The sequence below is a fragment of the Macrobrachium rosenbergii genome, chromosome 9 (assembly GCF_040412425.1).
Source record: "Macrobrachium rosenbergii isolate ZJJX-2024 chromosome 9, ASM4041242v1, whole genome shotgun sequence".
Lineage (NCBI taxonomy): Eukaryota > Metazoa > Arthropoda > Malacostraca > Decapoda > Palaemonidae > Macrobrachium > Macrobrachium rosenbergii.
Genome location: NC_089749.1, coordinates 62,954,837 through 62,970,607, shown reverse-complemented (window position 1 = coordinate 62,970,607; position 15,771 = coordinate 62,954,837). Strand labels below are relative to the sequence as shown.

At 34.9% G+C, this 15,771-nt stretch overlaps 1 pseudogene; it reads right to left on the bottom strand.

Moving 5' to 3' along the window:
- Positions 1-1,980: 1,980 nt before the first annotated feature.
- The window catches only part of LOC136842028 (uncharacterized), a 103,825-nt pseudogene continuing 90,034 nt past the window's right edge, over positions 1,981-15,771 (bottom strand).

Genomic DNA, 15,771 nt, shown 5'->3' with positions numbered 1-15,771 from the left:
ATATATATATATATATATATATATATATAAATAAAATTAGACCCTTCAAACTGGCTTGCTTGTGCTTCATTTTTGCTTGCTTGTCAAAGAAATGAACTAAGCAAAGAAGTTACCATGAACTATCAGTAAAGGCTATTATTTTCGTTTAACTATGCCTAACGAACATTACTAAAGACATAACGAATGGAAATAAGCAAGCAAGCAAGAATGTCTTACTTGCTTGCTTACTTACACAAGTAAGATAATCACGCAGAACGGAAGTTTGTACTTATCCCATAGACCCCTCACTACTTAGAACTTCTTTGACAAGACTCCCAAGAATGAGATCAATCAAGTAAGCAAGCAAGCAAGAATGTCTTCCTTGCTTGCTTGCTTACCTAAGTATGTTAATGCACGCAACACGCAAGTTTTTTCATGTTAGAACATTCACTAACAAGAACTTCTTTTACAAGACTCCCAGGAATGAGAACGAGCAAAGTAAGCAACTAAAGAAGCAAGCAAGACTATCTTGCTTGCTTACTCATTTAAGTAAGTTAATGCAAACAACACGCAAGTTTTCGTATGTTAGACCCTCACTATCAAGATATTCTTTACAAAATTCCAAGAATGAGAGCAAGAAAGTAAGATACCAAGCAGGACTATCTTGCTTGTTTGCTTGCTTAAATAAGTAAGTTATTGCACGCAACACGTAAATTTCTATATCTTAAATCCCTCTCTGTCAAGAACGTCTTTTACAAGACTCCCAGAATTGAGAACAAGTGATAAGCAAGCAAGCAAGACTATCTTGCTTGCTTGCTTGCTTGCTTGCTTGCTTGCTTACTGAAGCAAGCTGTTGCACGCAACACGCACGTTTTTCTTTCTTAGAACCCTCACTACCAAGAACTTCTATTACAAGACTCCCAAGAATGAGAACAAGCTTTAAGCAAGTAAGCGAGCAAGCAACACTATCTTGCTTGCTTTCTTACTTACTTAAGTAAGTTAACGCACGCAACACGCAACCAAGAACTTCATTTACAAGGCGCCCAAAATGAGAACAAGAGAGTAAGATATCGAGCATGACTATCTTGCTTGCTTGCTTGCTTAAGTAAGTTAATGCACGCAACACGCAAGTTTTTATATATTGGACCCCTCACTACAAAGATCTTATTTTACAACTCCTAAAAATGAGAACAAGCAATAAGCAAATAAGCAAGGCTATCTTGCTTGCTTGCTTAAATAACTACTACAAGCAACCCAAATTTTTCCTATCTAGACCGCTCACTTCCAAGAATTTCCATCACTGGACTCACTGCTAGACAAACCCATAAGCAAGTAAGAAATAAAGCATGACTATCTTGGTGGCTTGCTTGCTTTAAGGCAATGAATGATGCACGAATGATAATAAAAGTGGGAAAATACAGTACTAAAATATAAAACCTTTAACAATAAAAACATTAACAATAATGATGATAATAATGGCAAATATGACAATAATAATTTTTTTGGTCAAACAATAATAACAGTTTTGAACCATTTTTTCGAAAAATAATTTAAAATATTCATCAATATTTTTAGTTATGCATGATTTTTATTAAAAATGGAGTAAAACCCAGTATTATTGTGAACTAACAAGAATTATCATTATTGTTATCATTATGATTATGACAGTAACACTTACATTCAGGCGCGAAGTGAAGGCGCAGAAATCATTCCATGACTGTTTTCCTGTTCCTGTAGTTCTTGCCCAAGTCAACAAACAGAAAAAGAGCGTCACAGGGATGGTGGTCGAGCAAGAGACCTCGCTTCCTCATATTCCGAGGCAGCTGTATCATGCTCGTCCTCAGAGTGCTGATCAGAATGGTGTTTGGCGTTGTCCCTACAGACCCCAAGTGCCTGCAGGGCATTTTATCTGCTGATTAAGCCTTCCAGCCGCTCCCTCCCTCCCTTCAGGAGTCATGTAGCTACACAGAGACTAAAGGTCCTTGACCTAAGCAGAGCGTGCTATGCCCTCTGCTTGTGGGCAGCCAACTCTTGCTTGAGACAGGTTGCATTCTCTTCTCTCTTCTGCAGTTCATTGAGCTTGATGCGGACTGGATGAAGCGTTGAACGCAGACTTCTGTGGGGACTGAAAGCAGTAGTTTATGGGCGGTAAAATCCGCCAGTAGAGGACAGCATGACGGGTGGTTGAAAAGCAGGAACCAGGGGTAGTTTCAGTTCAGTTCAACAATGTCTTTCGTCTCACGAAGGGGGACTGGCGAGGCAGGTGTCTGGCTATATATTATTTGCTGGAGGTCACAGTGAGACCATTTCTGCGTTCGTAGATATAGGCCAATGGTGGTCCTGAGATCTCTTGATAGATTAGGATGAGCCCCTCTCTCGTCATTTGTCGGATGGATCTCCCATTTAGAAACAGTCCTCTCAGAGATGGACTCGTTCACATACCTTTGGATTCCAGGCATTGCTGCAAAACATTCCCCGTAACTTCGTAGTATTACACAGAATACACCAAGTCTAAGCAACTCGTTTGTCTGATTTTATTCAAAATATCGCCGACCTTCTCCTTAGCCATACGCTGACAACACCCGTCCTTGCACGATGGCCCCAATTTATTCATTCCTTTCACTAACCTTATCGTTGCATGGCTGATGTTAATCCCCTTATCTTTGACTGGTCTTCTGCCAACCCTAATAGTTCCAGTACACGGGACCAGTGCTTTTTCTTCTCCCTTTTCACATTCTCATGTTCAGGGGAATACCTATAGCTGCTAGACAAAGTACAAGCGATATGAAACCAGTTGAACATATAAGAACACATTAAAATCACCAAAAAACACCGAAGTTCGTCAGTCCTATCACACACTACACACAACAGACCGTTGGCAGGCAGCAGTGCTGCCAACCTCTCGGAATCGCAGGCAAACTTGATGTGGCCCACACATCAAAGCAATGGAGTTTTTCCAACGATAATCAGTTAAATGTTGGTTTTAATGAACTTTATGAGAGAAATCGTGTTAGTCTCGTGAACCTTGGAGGAAAATAAAACAAAGAAAAGAAGAAAACAGTAACATCCCCTAGAATTGGTGCACCTGTCAGCCAGTGAGCGAACTAACACGTCTTAGAACGAGCGAACTGCGCCATACGGTTGAGAATACCATTATATTTCAGTAGGAAAATAGAACTTGTAAACATTGCTGTATTTCTCCTGGCAGGCTGGCTGATACCATTTCTTGCGGATCTGGTTGGGACGCGAGTTCTGCTGCTAAGTCAAACTAAGAAAATGTATATTCTTGTTTTGTGAAACTTGACTAATTCTCCTAAGCGCTATACATTTATTAACCAACAGGATTAATATTTTAATTTCCTAATATTCTCACGACTTGAATTTCAAGTCAATGGCCCTGTGGGCTTGTTCTACATGAATAGGATTCACCCGAATAATAATAATAATAATAATAATAATAATAATAATATAATAATAATAATAATAATAATAATAACAATAATAATAATAATAATAATAATAATAATAATAATAATAATAATAATAATAATAATAATACCGTAACTTTCCAAAAGGTCCAACTCAGCTGCATATCACATTTCCCTACCAACGCAGCATTCAATAGCCAATGTCAATAGCAATGATCCCTCCTAATCCGTTATTGGTAAACTATTCGATAAATGCGGCATCAGATTAATTGCCCTCCATGGGATGATGTGATTACTCCGCCAATTACACGAAAATCATGTGGACCAGCTTCCATTTTCGTTTGTTAGCACGATCGATGTGTATCGTCTTACATTTTCTGTTTTTATTTACGCTAATATCAATGTTTTCAGCATCATTCAAGTGGTTTGCATTTGCTTCATATATATTTGTATCGTAACATTCGCAGACTGCATTATTATTATTATTATTATTATTATTATTATTATTATTATTATTATTATTATTATTATTATTATTCAGAAGATGAACACTATTCACACGGAACATGCCCACCACAGGCGCCATTGACTTGAAATTAAGCTTCCAAAGAAAATTATATATATATATATATATATATATATATATATATATATATATGTGTGTGTGTGAGTGTGTGTGTGTGTGTGTGTGTGTGTGTGTTCATATATATATATATATATATATATATATATATATATATATATGTGTGTGTGTGTGTGTGTGTGTGTGTGTGTGTGTGAGTGTGTGTGTGTATGTGTGTAAGTAAGGTTTATGTATGTGTGAAAAAAATTAGAACACCTGGAGAAGAAAATAAAATCCTGTCCTTATCAGTAAGAGTAGGGTTAACTGAAGTGCCAAAGTGTATACTTCCCGAGGAGCGTATAAATAAAAACGAGTCGTAATAAGACTAATTGTATTGACTTGGGACTTCAGAAAAAAAGGAAAATAAACCCTTCAACAGTTAATCGTTTTAAGGCTCAACCGAGTGAACGAGACTTGCAACACGAGACAAACCATTCAGACCTTTGAGAGAGAGAGAGAGAGAGAGAGAGAGAGAGAGAGAGAGAGAGAGAGAGAGAGAGAGAGAGTTCGCCCCCTTTTAAAAGGCTTCGGTGTAGCTGAATGCCATCATTACCGGCTTTTAAAGTATTTATAGGTCAACGCTTCTGAAGAGGAACTCTTTTAAAGGAACTTTTTTTTTGAAAGAAACTTTTTTTCAACAGTCTGCGTCCGAGTTGTAGAATTTCCCCTAGACCAAGTTTTTCCTTTGATTCCAACAGCCTTCTCAGTTTTAACGATTCTCACTTTTCCACCTCTGGTTTCGTCCTGAATTAATGCGTTTGTTTGGTTGTCTCCAATTGAACGTCACAAATTATCGGATAATTATGATGTAAACATATTTCCCGAAAGTCTGTTGTTTAATGATTCTGTCAGATACAAGAATCATTTGATATATTGCGTCCTGACTTTCAACCTCTCACTTCGCCACCTCTGATTTCAGCCTGAATAAATTCCTTTGCTTGGCTGTTTCCCATTTAAAGTCATGGAACATTGGATAATTGTGATATAAGCATATTTCCTAAGAATCTACTGTACTTATCGTTTAATGGTTCTGTTACATGCAAGAAGAATAATTTGATTTGCCTATCAATATTCACTTCTGCTTTCGGCCTAAATTAATGCGTTTGTTTAGTTGTTCCCCATTTGACGTCACAACATATTGGATAATTGTGATGTGAGCATATTCCCCTGAAAGCCTATTTATTGTTTATTGGTTCTGTTAGATACAAAAAGAATCATTTCATTTATGATGAATGCCTGCAGTCTACAACCAGCCTCGGTAACATCAAACTTCGAATGGCTCATAATTAAGAAAATGGAAAACACAACAGATAATTACATAATAGGAATGATGCATTTATTCATAGCTCCCCGTGATATAAATTTATTGATCTTATTGGAATAACCCATATTTTTCATTGTATTCTTGCATGCTGATATGTATACTTTCTGTAATATATATTATCTGCGTAATTAGAGATTTGAATAGTTGTTTACTTATATGATTATCTTTTTATAAAGTACATATGCAAAAGACACTTTATATGTATATGTGTATATAAAGTGTCTTTTACTCATATATTATATAGTATACGCACACACACACACACATATATATATATATATATATATATATATATATATATATATATATCTATATCTATATCTATATATACATATATATATATATATAAATATATATATATATATATATATATATATATATCTAACATCTATATCTACATATATATATATATATATCCTTATATATTTATATATATATATATATATATATATAAATTATATATATATATATACACACATATACATACATACATGAAAATGTTCTTTTTCACACATAGACTGACAAATAATTATTGGTTAAAGACTCTTTCTCATCTCTCCCTCTCTATCTGTCTCTCTCTCTATCTGTCTCTCTCTCTCTCTCTCTCTCTCTCTCTCTCTCTCTCTCTCTCATTCTGACCGCGCAGTGTGTTAATATTCCTGTCGCTCTGCGCCATAAATACAATCTCTAATCCTGCGATACGGAAACACGAATGCAGATATAAGGTCTCGACATCTCGTAATAAATAGAAGCGTTCATGGATCTCGAGTCCAGATTCAGTGAGATCTTTGGATGCCTCTTCGAAATAATGAGATAATAAAGCTGGGAGGAATATTATTATTATTATTATTATTATTATTATTATTATTATTATTATTATTATTATTATTATTATTCTCGTGTAGGTTAAGAAGAGTTCTTCCGATTTATGTATCGAGGGCTTCATAAAGCTGTGGATATTGGTAATCTATGTGTAGATTAAGTCTGTCAACGATAATGGTTCCCCTTCAACAACATGGCTGGTCTTGCAGTGGGTCGCCTTTGCTCCCAATGCGACTTCTTACGTTTCTTGTTCTTGTTGTTCTTGTTCTTGTAGTTGTTGTTGTTGTTGTTGTTGTTGTTCTACCCTCGATGGCCTTGTTCAACGTTCCCTTGTATAGAACGGTGTTCCACCTATCATCAGTCGTTCAGAAATGCACCATCGCGAGCTCACTTCTGTACATTTGTTCTGTGGAAGGTTATAAACTTTCTATTAAAGTGTCACCACGCTTCTGATCTTGTAGATTCAAAAATGTCCATATCTTTTTTAAACAGATTTTTCTGTTTTTCTTATTTGTCTGGCGTTGCATGATCTTTATAGCCTCCTTACTGGCCTTGCACGAAAAAGCTCTTCAACGAAGAGTAATGAACTAAACTGATTACTTTTGCAAACATTATAAAATAAACATAAGCTGATAACTTAATCTTTGGCATGATAAGTCCACGAGGTTCGTACATCTGAAAACCATCTTTATTCCCTCCCGTCAAAATACCCATTCTCGCGAAAACTCTCATCTTGAAGAAAAGGGCACAAGAGAATAATAATGAAACGCAATGGCAGAGTCTCGGAGAACGAAAGAAAGAAAGAAAGAACTAAAAAGGGAGATAAGAAACCTTAGAGGACTCCACTGAGGGGCCAACGCCATCAGGGAAAGATGTGAATCTTTTTAAGGATTTTTTTTTTCTCTATTTCCATCTCGGTTCAAAATGGAAAAATCTGAAATGGGCCTCGCTTCTCAGTGGACTCATCCCCGGGATGAAGTCTTGAGAGCAGAAGCCATAGAAGAATCGTTCTCTTCCTCTCGATGAATTGGCTGGGGCCTCGAAAACCCCTGGAAATACTCTCTCTCTCTCTCTCTCTCTCTCTCTCTCTCTCTCTCTCTAGACTCTCTCTCTCTCAATGGTTTATTCTATTTTTATTAGTAAGGAACAAAAGATGATTATTTATGTATTAAGGAAAAAACGTTATTACTTCGGTATACTGGGAAAAAACGTTATTACTTAAGTACACTGAGAAAAAATTTATTACTTCAGGGTATATATGGGAACAAAACATTATTAGTTAGCTAGTGAGGAACCCTTGTATTAAATTAGGCAATTTTTCCATAAGGAATTGCAATAGGTTAGTGTACCAACAAAGAAACCTGCAGATTAAGAGAGAGAGAGAGAGAGAAGAGAGAGAGAGAGAGAGAGAGAGAGAGAGAGAGAGAGAATAGGGCTTGCCAAGCTGTCAGCTAGTGAGAAACCTCATATTAAATTAAGCAATTTTTCCATCCATATATTTGAATAAATTAGAACAAGTTATGAAGTGAATTCTAAACATTAATTTCAATATATTTAAGAAAAAATGAATGAGCTGCATGTGCACAAAACTTCCACGATATCAAGTGCTTCGTGCAACTCCAAAAAGGTCTTGTCAGAAGCTAGTAGAATTCCCTACACAATGCGCCACTCACCTGAATATTGCATTCACTCTCTCTTTGGAAGTCGAGGCCCAACCAGCTTAATATCTTAGTCTATACAGTAATTTCATAGCAAACTTAATAATAAAACAACATTATAATCTTATAAAGGTCTTTTATGGTTCATGTGGCTCTTGTATTTAATACTTTGGTGAATTTGTTAATTTATTTTAGTGTGAATTTAGATAATTTATTTCACATTGGTATAGAGTGAGATAATTACAGTGTATTTCGATACATTTATTAGCTTTGGTATTTTTAGATACATTCATAATCTTATTTTTTAAGTAACTGGTCTTCCACTTTGGTGCATATTTAGGTAAATTCATAATCAATTTTACAGATATAACATTTATAATCACTTTGGTGTGTTTCCCTTCCTTTGGTGTATTTAGATAAATTCATAATCATCCTCAGATAATTTTTTATTACTTTGCTGTATTTAAGATAAAGAATTAACGAGGTATTTAGATACATTTATAATCACTTTGGTGTATTTCGATAAACATAATCACTTTCTCTGGAATTAGAGGGTGAATTAAGAACATTTATAATCACTTAGAGTGTTTAGATAAACTGTTCATCATTGAGAGTGAGATGCTTAGAGAGAGAGAATTCAAGATCATTATTTATTAATATCTTTATCTTTTTTTTATAAGTGGTCTTCCATTTGCAGAAACTGAGAACTATACAGATATAAGAGAGAGCACTTTGAGAGACAAAAGATATATCCTCAAAGAGGGTGAGTATAGAGAGAGAGAGAGATGTACCCAGATTTAAAATGTTTTTAATGATTCGCTGGAATGTCGAGGGTGAAGGATTTCCCTCAGAGAGAGAGAGAGAGAGAGAGAGAGAGAGAGAGAGAGAGAGAGAGAGAGAGAGAGAGAGAGAGAATGTTTGAATTATCATAAAAGGTCTTTAATGAATACCATAAAAAAATGACTTCTTTCAGAGAAGGCTCCAGGTAACAACTGGGAACTTTGAAAAAGTCATTACTGAGAAACATCGCCCAGGAAAAATGTTAACTTTGCTCTCAGAAGGATATCGAGCAGAATAATCAGATTTATACCATTGTCTCCTAAATGAATAATGAGATTTTATAACATTTTTCTCCTAAATGAATAATGAGATTTATAACATTGTCTCCTAAATGAATAATGAGAATTATAACATTGTCTCCTAAATGAATAATGAGATTTATAACATTGTCTCCTAAATGAATAATGAGATTTATAACATTGTCTCCTAAATGAATAATGAGATTTATAACATTGTCTCCTAAATGAATAATGAGATTTTAACATTGTCTCCTAAAATGATTTCAATGAGATGGCTTACATTGTCTCCAAAATGAATAAAGCAGATTTATAACATTGTCTTCCTAAATGAGCATCATTTAATAGATTTATAACATTGTCTCCTAAATGAATAATGAGATTTAAATTGCTGCACAGTCTCCTAAATGAATAATGAGATTTGCATTGTATCATAAATGAATTAAGACTTCTATAGTTGCATCCTTTGTATGATTTCTTAATTTATACATTTGCAAAAAAGAATGAAAATAAAGCAGAGAGAGAGAGTTGAGAGAGAGAGAGACGTTTGAGAGATTTGATAGATTTCTGCACATTTTCCATCCAAATGTAATGACTCATATAATGTGGTGCCCTTTGTTTCTTGTTTATACATTCAGAAAATAGAATGGAAACTGTTGCACACACACACACACAGACAGAGAGAGAGAGAGAGAGAGAGAGAGAGAGAGAGAGAGAGAGAGAGAGTTCTCCACGTCCCATGCACTTGTTAAAACTCATATAATGTGATACCCTCCCGCTACTTGTTTAAACATTCAGGAAATAGAATGACATTTTTTGCTCAGAGAGAGAGAGAGAGAGAGAGAGAGAGAGAGAGAAGAGAGAGAGAGAGAGAGAGAGAGGCGGTCCTTCTATTTTCCCCTTTACGTAAATGCTCAACTATCTAGTTATTTACGTCTCTAAAGTAATGAAAATGTTCAGCAGTGGGTATTTATAAGAATTTGCTTGAGAAAATAAATGAGAATATATGAGAACAAATGATTTTCCTATATTAATGGAAAAGAAATCTATCCCTGGACAACCTCCTATACTCATATTACATCCACCCTTTCCTCTTAACTAATATCAAAAATTTTAAAAAATACTTTATGATCACAAGCACCAAACACGATTGATAATTATACGCCTCCAAAGGATTTAATTTAATTTCAATGCATTCACGCTTCAATGATTCCTAATGATTTACAAAAGGGCCAACCGTAATTGAGTCTGTTTATTCAACATATAATCTTACACAGACACACAGACATACATTTTTTTCACAAACTATGAATTTTTTTCATCTTGTCTAATGAAATAATTTTTCAGAAAGATTTTCTGAATGTGCTTCATTTCAGGCGATGACGTCTAAAACAGGAGTCTTTCCTCTACTAACGAGAATAAATCAGGTATCTCACCTGATCAAGTCTCTCTCTCTCTCTCTCTCTCTCTCTCTCTCTCTCTCTCTCTCTCTCTCTCTCTCTCTCTCTCTCTCTACCTGGCCTTCCTCCATTTTCAGGAGTTAATATTCACTGTCGATTTTCCACCGGACTGTTCCACAAAGACGAAATCCTATAAGGATTATCAGCGCGGAGAGACTGGTGGGTCGCTTGCCATTAAAAACCGTGTTACTTAGCAATTCGCTTCTTCTACATGCATTCTTATCATTTTCCTTGCTTTCTTGAAGAGAAAGTTCATGCGAAGATGTACTGCATTAAGGAAGGAATACTAAGTAAAATAATTACAGTATATTAAATTGTTTGACTTGTCGTAGTAATTGGAACTTCAAAAGTTCAAGCGACGATGCAATGCATTGCTACCTAATTCAATTCAACTGGTGTATTTCAATATTTCACATACATTTTGATTAATTAATTTATTGATTTGTTAATTTATCTGTTTTTCGAATAACTTACCTCCTCTTTCTGCATTTCCCTTTACCTTCTGTTACTTCTTTCGAATGAACAACCATATACTTTGGAAGCATGAATTTCAAGTCAATGGCCCATATGAAGAGGGTTTATCTTTATTTTCTGTATAATAATAATAATAATAATAATAATAATAATAATAATAATAATAATAATAATAATAATAATAATAATAATAATAATAACGAGTATATAAAGGCATACTGTTCGATTATTTAACGGTGCTTCCAACTCTGCAGTCACGTTTTGCTTGTACCAAAGCATTGTTAATTCTGTTACGTGGGTGTTTCATGAAGCTTCCGATACTATTTTGGCTATATGGACGCTTGAACGTTAGCGTATTTATATCTCCTTAGCCTTGGTAATGCCACCTAATACGCAGCTTGTTTTAGATGAAATATAGCATACTAAACACATAAGAACATACCATAATAAGCAAACTAAACACATTCAAACATAGCAAACCAAACACATTAGAATATAGCAAAGTAAACACATCAAGACATAACAAACCAAACACATAAGAATATAGCAAACTAAACACACTAAAACATAGTTTACTAAACACACTAAAACATAGCTTACTAAGCACATTAAAACAGAGCAAAGTAAACATAATTAAACGCAGGAAACTAAACACATTCAAACATGGCGTCCTCTGAAAATCTCATTTACGTTTAATTGTCAAACTTCAGATTGTTCCGCGCGAGAGGAGGCCACTCTCTCACCTGATATCGAATTAAGACTGACTCAAGATCGAGTTAATGTAAGTGAATATATATATTTTTTATTTATCTTAATTTGCTAGTCGCTATTCACTCCGGAACTTCTTTTCCTGAATTTATCAGCGTTTTGCATTAACCAATCAAAAAAATCCAGAACTATAAAAAAAAAATCTTGCTGTACAAGATCATGCGAAGTAATATATTCGTCTACATCCTCTCACAACTCGTTATTCATTTTCTAATTATTTATTCACTTCTCCTTCTAAAAAGCAGCCTTGGCCTCACTCCAATGACACTCTCTCACACACTTACAAAAACCACCAGGGCACTCTGGACCACATATATCTTACTGACCTTCCCTATGCTCCATTAGCCTTTATGAGGAGAGGGACCCAGCAGTTTTTTCACACATAAATATCGTGAACACCTGTTTTATGGGATTTTATAGAAAGCGGATTGTCCTCATTTCTTTTTTTTTTATGCCGCCGATGGTTTTTGAACGAAGTAAAATACGGTTTGTGGGAGTTTCGGTGTTCATTAACTTTTTTGATGTTCTCGACATATACAGAGGAGTATGGTATTAATTCCTATGTATTTGTTGGTTTTTTGTCTCTACAGAATATTTTATTTGATATGTTTGGTCATATGCCACAAAGGTCTCGAAAAGAATAATTAAAAAATTATTTAATAATTAAGAAAACTCTCATATGTAGAATGGAGAAAGAGCTTAATGGCGTTGACTTAATACAAGTATACACAGTATATGTATATATATATATATATATATATATATGTATATATATATATATATATATATATATATATATATATATATATATATATAACATGTATAAATACCATTCTATTATATAACATTTCTCTTAATATAATATCACAAAATTGCCCAATGATTCAGCCTTTCCATCTTCCATATAAATAAACATACAAAATTAAACCTCCCAAATGATGAAAGAGAATGAGCGAGGAATTTCTCTGATACCAAAAAGAAAACCTTAGGCAATAAAACCATTCCTTCTGAACGACTTCATCTCTCTCTCTCTCTCTCTCTCTCTCTCTCTCTCTCTCTCTCTCTCTCTCTCTCTCTCTCTCTCTTATTGCAAGAAAAAGAAGTTTTTATTTACCTGATCCAAACAAATCCAGACTCGTATATCTCTCTTGGGTAATCTATTCCTTATCTGGGCCTTGTCTTCGGCCAGTTTTTGTGTCTCGGCAGTTTAGAGAAATGCGCCAACCTCTGTTTTTAGCCTGTGGTTAACTAAAATCATTCCTACATCCCTCGCATTATTCTCGTTCTTTAAGATGAATAGGAATTTCAAAACTTCTGATCTGAATCATTACGAGATTTTGGTAAAGAGATCTTGATGATATGTTAAACAGAATAATCTGGTCGCACGAAAATGGGAAAAATGAGGAGAAATTGGTTTAATGAACTGGGCAATTAAAATAAAAACACATTTATTAGAGAGTCATTAACCAGACGAGAGGCTAACAGGTATTTGAATGAAATTGTTGAATTGAGCATTTGAAAAAGTTTCGTACATAATTATAAGGTAATCACGATTGATGAATAATTTAATTATCTCTCTCTCTCTCTCTCTCTCTCTCTCTCTCTCTCTCTCTCTCTCTCTCTCTCTCTCTCTTTCTCCCCTAACGCCTATTCATTAATCTGCACCAGGCTGGAACTTTTTACATGAAAGGAAATTCCTGTTTCAGATTGAAATTGTTGAGTAAAGCGCTGGAAAAAATTCCGTACGTGATAATAAGGATAACACGATTGGAAAATTGAAAATCTCTCTCTCTCTCTCTCTCTCTCTCTCTCTCTCTCTCCTGTTTAGTAATCTGTACCTATCTAAAACTTCTGCAGCTAAAAGGAAATTTTCCTACGCAATTATAAGGACATCACGATTGATAAATTGAATAATTATCTCCTTCGGTCTCTCTCTCTCTCTCTCTCTCTCTCTCTCTCTCTCTCTCTCTCTCTCACCACACACACATCGGCTTTCCCTTCGGAGTTCAGGGTTTTTCACTTGACACAAGTTTGCTAATTAGAAAACTTTTAAAATCGTCCCCTGAATTAGGGTCAATACCTGAAACATTAGAGTGAGAATCGCGTCTTTTCTCATCAGTGCTGAGAATATTAATATTCTCGTCACGTTTCCGCGTCTTTTTCCGGCGGTGTCGAGCGAAGCAAATGAGGTTCTTCCAGTGTCAAAAAGGAATTTCCTGGATAATTTGATGTGATTTTCATCTTTGAATTGATCTTTTTATTAATAAACTAAAAGGTTGATAAAAGCTTCATTTTATCACGCTAATTGCCATTCTCTGGTCACTTCGTTAGCTACATAGGAGATTGGAATATGGCAACGCGACGTGACAATCATAAGGATACCTTTCCACAAACGCGTGTATATATATATATATATATATATATATATATATATATATATATATATATATATATATATATATATATATATATATATATATATATATATATATATATATATATATATATATATATATATATATATATATATATATATATATATATATATATATATATATATATATATATATATATATATATATATATATATATATATATATATATATATATACATATATTTATATATATAGTATATATATATATATATATATATATATATATATATATATATATATATATATATATATATATATATATATATATATATATATATATACAAAAACAATATATATAAAGTTACGTGCCCTTTAGGGGCCAAAGAAGAGGCGCTGCAAACAACCTTTAGCTTTGCTTACAGTGCATCACGTGAGATGCACTGACGGCAAATCCCTCTTGCTTTGGAAAAAAAAGAAGCACACTAAGATAAGCAAAAAAGAAATTATTAACCAAGTGAACGCAGGAGAATAGCATATCTTGTTTCACTCTTTGGCATAACCTTAGAAACTACTCGGCATAAATTGCTGATTAAGCTTATACGACAAATTTCTATTTTCTCCTGAAACTGAGGATTTTTGTGGTGAATAAGCATAACATTTTCCCCTCTCTGGATCAAATTAATCTTTCAGACTTTTTGTATCTTATTTCTAATACTTCACAGAATATTTCCCAGTATGGAGGTTAGTTCCTTCAGTGCACCTCACGCGGTGCACTGTAGGCATTACTTAAGGTTCTTTGCAGCGTCCCTTCGACCCCAGCTGCAACCTCTTCCATTCCTTTTACTGTAACTCTCTTTATAATTTCTTTCTTCTATCTAACTTTCCGCCCTCATTCCCGATGCAAAATAATAAAGCCCCCTGATAAATCTAATCTTTTTTTCTGTGTTGCTGGAGATCAGATATATAATCCCTTTCACATTTCTATAAAGCACGTTCTTAATGACCACGAACCAAGGACAATGTTTTTCATCACTAACGGCACTTTCCTTCTTCCAGAACAACGGCACAGGTCAGGATCTATGGAAGGCTTCTTAGAACCCCTGGAAAGAATTTCGTGTTTCTGTTGGTGGCAATCTTCATTTTTTTAGGACAGGCCAAACTCCGCTGTTCCCGTTCGCAGGCAAAGAGAGAGAGAGAGAGAGAGAGAGAGAGAGAGAGAGAGAGAGAGAGAGAGAGAGAGAGAGAGAGAGAGTCCGGACTCTCCAAACGATCATTTCTCCCTTGTTTGAGCTCATTCAGAATTCACCCCCGGACTGTGGCGGTGGTTCTGGTGTTCTCTTGATCGTTGCGATAGAAAGACCAGAATGCTTCTTTTGGCTACCAATTCTTTTTTTCAGAAATTTCTGTTAAGGAATAGGAACATAAGATTTAGGCCAAAGGCCAAGCACTGGGACCTATGAGGTCATTCGGCGCTGAATGGGGAAATTGACAGTAAGAAGGTTTGAAAGGTGTAACAGGAGGAAAACCTCGCAGTTCCACTATGAAACAATTGTTTTGACGGAAGAAAAAAAAATGTGAACGAAGGCACATTAAAAGGAATGAAAGGGGGTTGCAGCTAGGGACCGAAGGGACGCCGCAAAGAACCTTAAGTGGTGTCTACAGTGCAATGCGTGAGGTGCACTGACGGCACTGCCCATGCCCGACGGAGAGCTATAAAAGGACTAGCATATCTAATTTACGTGATCGCCCAAGAATAACCTATTTTATGCTTTGACATTCAGTAGA